This window comes from Haematobia irritans, chromosome 1 (assembly GCF_050003625.1).
Source record: "Haematobia irritans isolate KBUSLIRL chromosome 1, ASM5000362v1, whole genome shotgun sequence".
NCBI classification, from domain to species: Eukaryota; Metazoa; Arthropoda; class Insecta; order Diptera; family Muscidae; genus Haematobia; species Haematobia irritans.
In genome coordinates this window covers 138,451,454-138,464,114 of record NC_134397.1, presented here as the reverse complement: position 1 = coordinate 138,464,114, position 12,661 = coordinate 138,451,454, and the positions used below count along the sequence as shown (strand labels likewise).

Below are 12,661 nucleotides of genomic sequence, written 5' to 3'. Positions count from 1 at the left end.
TTTTTTTGAAGACGTTTAGCGGGAAAAAAATGCATTTAGCTTTTAGCTTTTTTTCTGGCTTTTTTTCATGACCCTTTTAGCTATTTTTGGCTTTTTTATTTTCGACATGTTCCTATTGAAATATGGTTAAAACTTCGTTTTTATCAAAGTCTTGCTGCCAGAATAATGTTTTCCACACATTTCAAAGATCAATTGAAGCCTTAATAATTATTCCAGCCATTATGCGGGCATTTTTGCAGCAAATACACCTTGTGGTAAAGTCTTTTCCTTAAAAGTTATCGTGAATTTTAAATTTACTATTACTATACAAATTCCTTATATAAACTGTCAGTAAATTATTAGGAATAAAAGCTTTTGACTCGTTTATCCTTTTTATGTTATTATAATACGTATTCTAAAGTTATTATATTACTAAATTAAAACAGTAGATGTGAATTGCTTTGTACACTGAAAAAATATTGTCGTGAGGCCAAAGATGTCATGTCTTTAAAATACGAACGCGAATTTTGGTTATAATAGCATTTGTGAATTTCTCTTATGTAAACTGCTTTCCTTGTCCAAAAGCCGATAAAATCGTTTTGTCCTTATAGTTAAGTGATTCAACTTAAAAATGGGTATCTTTTCATGAAAGAAGGCTAGGGTCAATTCTAAAAAATTCTTAAAATTAATTAAATGGTCTTTAAATTTGTGGAGTTTTATTATCTTGACCACAAACCAAAATAGCGTTCAAAAATAGAAGAGGTTGTTCAACATTTTATTTTAAAAACGTATACACAGAATAATTTCTACTTAAAGTCGAGTCTGAATTTGAAAATTTAAGTTATCGTTAACACGTTTTTAAAGCACTGTGATAGCTCATGAAGAAAAAGCTGAAAAAACGAATAAATTCAAAATTGACACGGAATCAATACAAAAATCATTAGTGTACAAAATCTTTGGAACCGAACATAGAAATAATTAAGGAAATAAAGTTTTGAATATGGTATTATTTTTTTTTAACATCAAAAAATGCAATAAAAAAAATTCGTAGTGATAGGATCAAAACAAATCTGCTATTTATTAATGGAATGGATTTACATTTACGAAAATTGGACAACAATAGGTTTGTATGGGAAATTTTCGAATAAAAGTTATTCAGTATAAACTTGCAAGACAGTTAGAATGGGTTTTATTCTCTTGGGTAATATTAGGAAAAGTGTACACGATCACGAATTTATCATTAATTCAGTTAAAACGAAATATAATGATATTTTCTAATGCAGTTCTATGTGACATTGGACTTGTTGATGAATAACTAGCTGATAATTGCAAGTTTACCGGGAAAAAAAGTTTTTACTAGGAAATATAAATGAAGGACTTCCAGAAAAAAATTTGTACGCAAACAAAGCTAAAATGACTAATATGACGAGTACGCAAACAGAGATAATATGACTTAGATTTTCTTACAGTCTCACAGAAATGGAAATAAAATGAATACAATTAAAATAATATGCATTTTAATTGAAATAAAGTCTTTAAGTTTGTTAAATCTCAATCAAAAATGTGACTTTTGATATAAAAAAGTTTAGCTTTTTTTCTAGCTATTTTTAAACATTTTTTAGCTTTTTTTGGCTAGTTTTTTGGACAAATCTAGCGGTTTTTGGTGAAACAATTCTGGCAACGCTGGTAAGCGTTTTTCAAAATAAAACCTTCAGCTTTTCTTCAACATCTTCGATAAGATTTTTCTATGCAGCTAAAAATATATATTTATTTATATAAAAATATTCATTCATTCCGGGGGGGGGTTGATCCCCCTCATCCCCCCCTGGATACGGCCTTGCCTTTCGGACTCGGGTATAAAAAGGAGGTCCCTTGTCAATGAGCTTAACATAGAATCGGGCAGCACTCAGTTGTAAGAAAGAATTTCACCACTGTGGTATCACTATGGACTGAATAGTCTAAGTGAGGCTGAAATATCGGGCTGCCACTATACCTAACTACCTAAAATTGTCTTTAGTTTAAAGGAGGCGAAATTTTGGCCCGGACTCAATACCAAAATCTCTATGGGAGGGTTAAAATCTTTAGATTCAGGTACACTTTTTTGAAGTACAGAAGAGAACAATCTATATTCTATACTCCAATCAATTTCAAATTCGGCACATGTCGATATTTTGGGGTCAGAAGCGATTAATATACAGTTTGCTACAAATCATTTCAGATTTTTAAATAATTCCGGTTTTCGCCCATGTGCTAGTATCTGATTTAAATTTAATTGAAATGTTATACAAGGAGTAGAATTTGCATAATAATGAAATTTTGTAATGAATGCCGCAAATGCAATATTTGGTATGACGCCCACCTTCTCTCTTATTGTTCTCGGTTTAACCTGAGAAGAGTAATTTTTTATATGAATCATGCAAAACTAACAAATTGAGGCCATTATCTACTCCCAAAATATTTTCCATTATGTTCAGCGCAACGTCTCTCATTGTTACACATTTCAAGTTCGTCTTAAGTTTTTCAAGGTTTACAAGAAGGAAAGGGCCTTTAAAACACTGAACTATGAACTTTTCCATGGGTAGTTAGTCGTCCAAACCCAAAGCGTTTATAATTTAATTGTAGAAAATGAATTCCCAAAATATCATGCGATTCCTTCATCTTTCATACCTAGATATTTGTGTAAAAATATGACTCTTGTAGATACCATCAGGGAGCAACTGAAACAATAGACAATAGGGGAGACATAGGCACAGACAGCCACAAAGTGGGCAATAAAAATTTCATGAGATATACTCATACCTGATGGTTTTGATGGCAACAAATTTTGTTCCACCTTGAACATTACAGGTACATACATACATTGGGGTGGAATGTTTTGTGGCGACAAAATGAAATCACTGATTGACCATCAAAAATATTGCGAAGGTCCTCTAAGATCTTGGTTTAACCATAGCCACCACACAGAGGAAAAAAGTAAACTATGTTATGGGCAATGAATGAATCTCATTCGAAAATTGAACTAAATAGCATTCCAAATTTTTAGATTAATTAAATTAACAAAAATTTACTGACATTTTTGGATTTTTAACAACCATTTTCGAAATTTGTCCTTCTCGAAAACAAAACTGAACTAAAACTAAACAAATCAAAGGCGCCAGAATATTACGCCATTTTAACCACTCTGTAGTTCATTCCCACTATTTGTGAGAAATGTACGAAAAATTTATTCTGTTTAAGTTAGCATTGAACTTATTTGTATTATCAATGACATTTTACCGGCATTTATTTCATACAATAAAAAAAAGTTCGTTGGACTGGGGAATATTTCTTACAAAATTAAAAAAATAAACTAAAACCAACAAATATGTTTTGCTATAAATATAATTTATCATTTTAGCATCAGTTTAACAACGAACTTTTTTTCTGTGCATCATTTCAAAATCCTCGCTTGCCTTTATCATGTTTTGGAGTAAGGTGGCAACCATAGTTCTCAATATCTAAGGGCCACGGAAGTTTCACTATCAAGAATCCTAAGATTCATGAAGTGACATTTGATTGCCTAAACAGAGAGAAGAGTTTTCTATTGTGTGGAACGAAATTTTAACCCATGGTAAAGGGTGATACGGTCAAAATTTGGTCAAGGGAAAACGCGTGTAAATCGGTGAAATCGTTTATTTAAAAAATTAAATTAAATTTCTTTTTCAAGTTCAATTAGTATAAAATTCAGGAAAAATATTCAGTTAGGCTTTCGCTTTTCCAAATCCGAATTGCCGGGCCTCACGCTTGACACCTGCCATCAGATTTTGTACAGCCACCTTGTTCACCTTCTTCGCCGCAGAAAGCCAGTTTGCCTTGAACTGCTGCTCATCCTTAGCAGTTTTTTTGGTCTTCTTTAGGTTCCGCTTGACAATAGCCCAGTATTTCTCAATTGGGCGGAGCTCTGGCGTGTTGGGAGGGTTCTTGTCCTTGGGAACCACCTGCACGTTGTTGGCGGCGTTCCACTCCATGGTCTTTTTACCGTAATGGCAAGATGCCAAATCCGGCCGAAACAGTACGGAACAACCGTGTTTCTTCAGGAAAGGCAGCAGACGTTTATTCAAATACTCTTTCACGTAAATTTCTTGGTTGACAGTCCCGGAAGCTATGAAAATGCTGCTTTTCAAGCCACAGGTACAGATGGCTTGCCAAACCAGATATTTCTTTGCGAACTTTTACAGTTTTATGTGCTTGAAAATATCTGCTACCTTTCCCCTTCCTTTTGCCGTATAAAACTCCTGTCCCGGAAGCTGTTTGTAGTCGGCTTTGACGTAGGTTTCGTCGTCCATTACCACGCAGTCAAACTTCGTCAGCATCGTCGTGTACAGCCTCCGGGATCGCGCTTTGGCCGTCGTATTTTGTTTATCATCGCGATTTGGAGTCACTACCTCCTTGTAAGTCGATAGTCCGGCTCGATGCACGGTTGTAGACGATACACCCAGCTTATATGCAGCATCTCGGAGAGAGAGGTTAGGGTTTCGCTTGAAACTACCGGCAACTCTCTTTGTCGTCTCAGTGGCTTCCGGTTTTCGATTTCCTCCCGATCCAGACTTCCTGGCTGTCGACAAATGTTCCCCAAACACTTTAATTACATTTGTAACGGTTGCTTTGGCAACTTTTTGCGATTTTGCCAGCTTTGCGTGCGAGTAGCTGGGATTTTCGCGATGCGCGAGCAAAATTTTGATACGCTGCTCTTCTTGCTTGGACGGCATTTTGACAACTGAAGAGTGAATTCCAAAATCAAAATAGGAGCAACATTCTACACACACACACCTTCAAAATGAGGGGTGTACAGGTTTTTTAAATGCAAAATTGAAAGAAATACGTCAAGTTTATATTGACCAAATTTTGACCGTATCACCCTTTAGATCATGGTTTAAAGACAAGGAGCCAATCCAAATGACCTACATATCAATAATCCTTAATAGACTTCGCTGCTCCCATTTGAATTCCAGCCATCGGTGATCCGCAATGGCAGTGAACAACGTGCAACAGATTGTCACTCTGCTGAGGGGCACCTCCTACAGAAGTCCAGAACTCGTGTGTGGGATTTCATAACACCTATATCATTCCGCAATTAGCGGGGTTTCCTCAGAATAAGCCTCTCCTATTAGGCCCAAAATTTAGGAAGACACTACACCCAGAGAAGGAATATGATCACCTCCTAGAGCAAAATATTATCTTTGAACGGTGAACATATAACATCTTTATCGCAATAATGTTATTTTTTCGGACATTATATATCTGATTTCAACAAGATTTTTTTTGGGAAGATATTGGGAGCAGATCATATACCTATTCTAAGTGTATGGTCAATTGGTAATCTATTCGAAGACAATAACAATGAGGTTATATAAGCTGCACCACCTGCCATTAGTGCAGATGCTAGATGTTTACAAGATCTGGACTGTGTCACATGATCCAAGAGCAGCTACCTCTTGGTCCAGAATTAAACAATGCTCGTACAGGATGAATATCTGAAATGTAGATATGTTACTCACCACACATTAGGAGGAACCTTATCGCTGGTATTGGAAATCCAATGGAACTGACACCTGTCGACACATCCAGCCAAGGTAAGCTGTTTATTTAAACTGAATGTGAATTATCTTAGTGCAATTTAATTGTTATTAATAATTTTTTTATTTCTTTTTTCCTTCCTTTTTCCCTTTTGTACGAACCCAAACACTCACTCAATTTGTACCGCTACAAAATTTGGCCTTACACGAAATCTAAGCCATCAAAGTACTCATTTCCAAGCCTAAAATGTTGACATCTATCTTACTATGTTGGGTGAATGTTGTTTTCAGTATCGTTAAACTGATCGCTTTTGTATATCCAGATGAGCAGTGTGAAGGTTAGGGAGCCACTGTGGTCACGGTTGCCACAGTTGGTAGAATTCTACCAAAAATGGTAAATTTTTTACTGTAGATTGGTACAATTCTTCATGTTATTTTGTAAAATATTCCTCTCCAATTATTAGGTATAAAATTTTCTATAAAAATTAGATTTGTACAAAATTTTCTATAAAAATTAAATTTGTAAAAAATTTTCTAATAAAATAAAATTTTGACAAAATTTTCTATACAAAATAAAATTTTACAAAATTTTCTATAAAAGTAAAATTTTGACACAATTTTCTACATAAAAAAATTTACAAAATTTTCTATAGAAAAAAAATTGACAAAATTTTCTATAGAAATAAAATTTTGACGTAAATAAATATAAACTATAAAAATAAAATTTCTAAACAAATTTCTATAAAAATAAAATTTTGCAAAATTTTCTATAGAAATAAAATTGTGACAAAATTTTCTATAAGAATAAAGTTTTGACAGAATTTTCTATAAACATAAAATTTTGACAATATTTTCTATAGAAATAAAATTGTGACAAAATTTTCTATAAAAATAAAAATCTGAAAAAATGTTTCTATAAAAACAAAATTTTGACAAAATTGTCTATAGAAATAAAATTTTGACAAAATTTTCTTTATGAATAAAAGTTTGTGCAAATTTACTATAGAAATGAAGTTTTAAAAAAATTTTTATAGAAATAAAATTTCGTTCCCCAGAAAATAAATTTCTTCTTTCAGTGTATAAGCAATGCCCACATATCTCAATCTAAATATTGATTTTTTAAGAGCGAATGAAAAACAAGTATATATGGCCGTAAGTTCGGCCAGGCCGAATCTTATGTACCCTCCACCATGGATTGCGTAGAAACTTCTACGAAAGACTGTCATCCACAATGCAATTACTTGGGTTGTGGTCATAAGCGTAGGAAGGCCTCTGGGGAGGGGGCTTAGACCCCCCCAGAAAAAATTTAGCCCCCCCAGAATTTGAAAACCTATTGACGATTTTACATTTTTATAAAAATTAAACAAGTATATACAACCGCACAAAGTTCCGCTAAAGACTTTCATGCACAATCGAATTACTTGGATTGTGGTAGCAGTTGCCGATGGCAATGTTTGAAGTCTGATATTTATGAAATAGAGCTGTGATTGAACTTATGGTTTAGTTGAATAACTAACAGCCTGTTTCTGTATGTCGAACGAGTTCAATCGATCGACTGAAATGCATAAAAACAGCGGTTTTTTGGTTATAAATTCAGCTGTTTGTTTCCATTTTAGTCGATCGACAGAGCTCATTCGACCTACAGAAACAGGCTGTAAAGCTCCTTTATTATATTGTTTAGTCTGGTTTAGTCACCTTAATTAACAAATAGTAATTGGTATTAAAACTATTCTTTCATAAATTAATATCTTAATAATGCTGCAAAAAAGCGTCGCCAAAAAAGAAGTGAAAATGTTCTTTTGGGTCCGGAAAATGTTCTTTGGGTTCTTTGGGTCCTATATTTATAAAGACCTCGAGCTTCAAGAAACAATAATTTATAATAATTTTTATATTTTTTATGATTTTTAATGCATTCTAACGCTTGTTTGAATATTTTCAAAAATTATCGATTTTTGAATAATTTTTACCATTTTATTTATTCTTACTCTTTTTTTAAACTATTTGAAAAAAGAAAACAAAAATTACGTATTAAAATATGAAAAAACGGAAGTAAAAAACGTCCTGTGTAGTTAATATAATTAACTTCTTTGTGAGGACATTTTTGGAAGTGCTTTTAAAGGTGTGCCTTTAAAACAAATCCCAATTTTTTTGCTGGGAAAAGTGTGGAACTACTTTTAGTTGCTTTATTATATATTATTTTGATGTCTTTTTTTATTCTTTTTTATGAAATAAAAAAATAATTGAACCTTTAAGTTCAGTCTATACATTTTTAGCTAGGGGGGCTATAGCCCCCCCTAGAATAATTGTCTAGCTACGCTAATGGTTGTGGTATCTTACTTAAATCGTTTTCTAAATTGTGAGTTAGTCCATACGTGGTATATATTAGACAAAAAAGGTATGTGTAGGTAAATCTACAAATAATTACGAATCGATATGGACTTTTGCACGGTACGTAGGGAGACAGAATTGAAATATACACGAAGAGAAGGAATATGATCACCTCAAACATGTTTCAAGAGCAAAATGTTATTTTTGTATGGTGACCAAGTAACATGTTTGTCACTGAAATGTTATTTTCTTCTCAAATATAACCTGCTTGATGAAATCTGATACATGATTTTCGAGAAAATAACATGGTTGCGAAAACCATGCTACATGGTCAACACCCAAAAATAACATTTTGCTCTTAAAACATGTTTGTGGTGATCATATTCCTTCTCTGGGTGTAGGGGTCGCGTATATGGGGGCTATATACAGTTATGAACTTTATATGGACCAATTTTTGTTTGATTGGGGGTCGATTTATTTGAGGGCTATATATAACTATAGACCGATATGGACCTAGTTAGGCATGGTTGTTAACGGCCATATACTAGCACAATGTACCAAATTTCTACTGACTCGGATGAAATTTGCTCCTCCAAGAGGCTCCAAAACCAAATCTCGGGATCGGTTTATATGGGGGCTATATATGATTATGGACTGATATGGACCACTTTTGGCATGGTTGTTAAATATCATATACTACCACCACGTACCAAATTTCAACCAGATCTGATGAATGTTGCTTCTCCAAAAGGCACCGGAGGTCAAATCTGGGGATCGGTTCATATGGGTGCTATATATAATTATGGACTGATATGAACCAATTCCTGCATGGTTGTTGGATACCATATACTAACATCACGTACCAAATTTCAACCGAATCGGATGAATTTTGCTCTTTCAAGGGGCTCCGGAGCTCAAATCTGGGGATCGGTTTATATGGGGGCTATATATACACTGGTAGAAAAAGTTTCGTTATATTAATGAAATGTGTCATTAAAATTGAGCCAATGAAACAAATTCATTGATATAACGAAATTTTTCGTTATTATAACGAATTTTCTGTTAGTCAACGAAACGTTTCGTACTATTAACGAACATTTTCATTGTCTTAATGAAAATGTTTCTTTATATCAATGAAAAATTTTCGTTGGCTCAATTTTAATGAAATTTTCTTTGTGTGTAATTATGGACCGATTTCGACCAATTTTTGCATGGGTGCTTGAGGCCATATATTAGCACCATGTACCAAATATAAACTGAATCAGATGAATTTTGGTCTTCCAAGAGGCTCCGGAGGTCAAATCTGGTGATCGGTTTATATGGGGGCTATATATAATATATATATAATTAAGCACCGATGTGGACCAATTTTGGCATAGTTGTTAGATACCATATACTAACACCATGTACCAAATTTCGGCCGGATCGGATGAAATTTTCTTCTCTTAGAGGCTCCGGAGTCAAATCTGGTGATCGGCTTATATGGGGCTATATATAATTATGCACCGATGTAGACCAATTTCTGCACAGTTGTTAGAGACCATATACTAACACCATGTACCAAATTTCAGCCGGATCGGATGGAATTTGCTTCTCTTAGAGGCTCCGCAAGCCAAATCGGGGAATCGGTTTATATGGGGACTATATATAATTATTGACCGATGTATACCAATTTTTGCATAGTTGTTAGAGACCATATACTAACACCATGTACCAAATTTCAGCCGGACCGGATGAAATTTTCTTCTCTTAGACGCTCCGCAAGCCAAATCTGGGTATCGGTTTATATGGGGGCTATATATAATTATGGACCAATGTAGACCAATTTTCGCATGATTCGTAAGGACCATATACTAACACCATGTACCAAATTTTCACCGAATCGGATGAAATTTACTTATCTTAGAGGCTCCGAAAGCCAAATCGTGGGATCGGTTTATATGGGGGCTATATATAATTATGGACCGATGTGGACCAATTTTTGCATGGTTGTTAGAGACCATATACTAACACCATGTACCAAATTTCAGCCGGATCGGATGAAGTTTTCTTCTCTTAGAGGCTCCACAAGCCAAATCTGGGTATCAGTTTATATGGGGGCTATATATAATTATGGACCGATGTGGACCAATTTTTGCATGGCTCTTAAGGACCCTATATTAACACCATGTACCAAATTTTCACCGGATCGGATGAAATTTGCTCCTCTTAGAGGCTCCGCAAGCCAAATCTGGGTATCGGTTTATATGGGGGCTAATTTTTGCATGGTTGTTAAGGACCATATACTAACACCATGTACCAAATTTTCACCGGATCGGATGAAATTTGCTCCTCTTAGAGGCTCCGCAAGCCAAATCGGGGGATCGGTTTATATGGGGGCTATATATAATTATGGAGCGATTTCGACCAATTTTTCCATGGGTGTTTGAGGTCATATATTAGCACAACGTACCAAATATCACCTGAATCCGATGAATTTTGGTCTTCCAAGAGGCTCCGGAGGTCAAATCTACTGATCGGTTTATATGGGGGCTATATATAAATATGGACCGATGCGGACCAATTTTTGCATAGTTGTTAGAGATCATATACTAACATCATGTACCAAATTTCAGCCGGATCGGATGAAATTTGCTTCTCTTAGAGGCTCCGCAAGCCAAATCGGGGGATCGGTTCATATGGGGGCTATATATAATTATTGACCGATGTAGACCAATTTCTGCATAGTTGTTAGAGACCATATACTAACACCATGTACCAAATTTCGGCCGGATCGGATGAAATTTTCTTCTCTTAGAGGCTCCGCAAGCCAAATCTGGGTATCGGTTTATATGGGGGATATATATAATTATGGACCGATGTGGACCAATTTTTGCATGGTTGTTAAGGACCATATGCTAGAGCCATGTACACAATTTTAGCCGGATGGGATAAAATTTGCTTCTCTTAGAGGCTCCTAAAGCCAAATCGGGGGATCGATTTATATGGGGGCTATATATAATTATTGACCGATGTGGACAAATTTTTGCATGGTTGTTAAGGACCATATACTAACACCATGTACCAAATTTCCACCGAATCGGATGAAATTTGCTTCTCTTAGAGGGTCTGCAAGCCAAATTTGGGGGTCCGTTTATATGGGGGCTATACGTAAAAGTGGACCGATATGGCCCATTTGCAATACCATCCGACCTACATCAATAACAACTACTTGTGTCTAGTTTCTAGTCGATAGCTTGTTTCGTGGGAAGTTAGCGTGATTTCAACAGACGGACGGACATGCTCAGATCGACTCAGAATTTCACCACGACCCAGAATATATATACTTTATGGGGTCTTAGAGCAATATTTCGATGTGTTACAAACGGAATGACAAAGTTAATATACCCCCATCCTATGGTGGAGGGTATAAAAACAAGTTAAGTCTCACGTCAAATCTACACTGACTTCCTTAGAATTCGCTTGAAATATTTAAAGAAGCAATTAATGTAGTTAACACAAATAAATAACAAAATGCCACCCATTTCAAGCTACATCAGTTGTATATCCAGAATTAACTTTCCTGCTCTATTAGGGATAACGTGTATACATTTCCCATTTCCTATAGTCAACTTCCTGCTGGGTCACTTTGTAAACTCGTCGTCTAAGTTAATCAATCGATATTCATTAAAATTTCCAAAAAAAAAAAAAAAATATTTAAAAGAAAAATATAACGAAGGTAACCAAGATAGATACTCGTTGTGAAAACTATGTATTTGTTATTGTTATTTTTGTTAACAGCAATGGTGTCCTTTTCATGAATTCTTTTTTTTGTTGTTTTTGGTATTTACTTTTTATCCTTGTCCACTACACTTACAACGATAACGAACATGCAAATGAGTATATTAAAATAAAATTTGTTAAAGAATTATCCTTTGGATAGTTGTTGGTAAAAATATCGATTTTAAAGTGACACCGAGGTTAGTTATTTGCATTTGAATTTCAAATTATTTCAAATTACTCACACTCTCATACACACAAATTATTTATGTTAAATGGTTTTAAAAAAATTATGAAAATTTTCCAATTCCTCTCAACTTTTTTTTTGTAATTTATCTTAAAAAAGACTCATTAATCCTGATTTTGTTTTTCGTTTTTTTTTTTTAAATTAATTTCTGGAATTCCCTTTTTTATAATAATTTCAGTGTTATTAAATTTAGTTTATTTTTGTTATTATTTTTTTTTTTTTGTATATACCGCGCGTCGTTTTAACCGTTTTATTTGAAAATGTCCATCCTTTTCGAAAAAGTCATTAAGAACGACTGATATGTTCGACATTAACTTTCACTCAATAGCGGCATAGTCTATTGCTTACGATATGTATGACGAATGCTAACAATTCGTCGTTACAATAAAATACGATATCGTATGAATACCTGTCTACGATATTTCCATATAGAAATCCCCTCACTCGCACACACACACACACCTGTATAGACTGGTGAGACTTTTATCTCTCCGGCATTTATTTATGTTCGTCGTTTTGGATATGGGAGTAACGCAACTACTCGGCTCTCGTGTATCGTAAATTATACTCAATGTGGGAGGAAGTGGGTGAACAATTGTTCTCCTATCTATTTACTCCTTTTGGCTTTCCTATTGCTGTCGTTACCTTTACCATTAACAATCATATTTGGGTATTCGTGTCGAAATGGTTGAGTTGGATCTATCGTTGGAGGATAGCTGGATGGATATGTAGTCCACATTTGATTGGAGAGGGGTTGATAAAAGCAACAATTTTTTATTACTACTCTAGTAGG

General features: G+C 34.5%; 1 long non-coding RNA gene across 2 annotated transcripts in view; it reads right to left on the bottom strand.

Annotated features, from left to right (window-relative positions):
* LOC142242528 (uncharacterized) overlaps positions 1-12,141 on the bottom strand; it is a 28,049-nt gene extending 15,908 nt beyond the window's left edge. For both annotated transcript variants that reach the window (XR_012724143.1, XR_012724140.1), the window contains exon 1: positions 11,867-12,141. This is a non-coding gene — a long non-coding RNA (uncharacterized LOC142242528). The remainder of the gene's footprint in view (positions 1-11,866) is intronic.
* Positions 12,142-12,661: the final 520 nt, after the last annotated feature.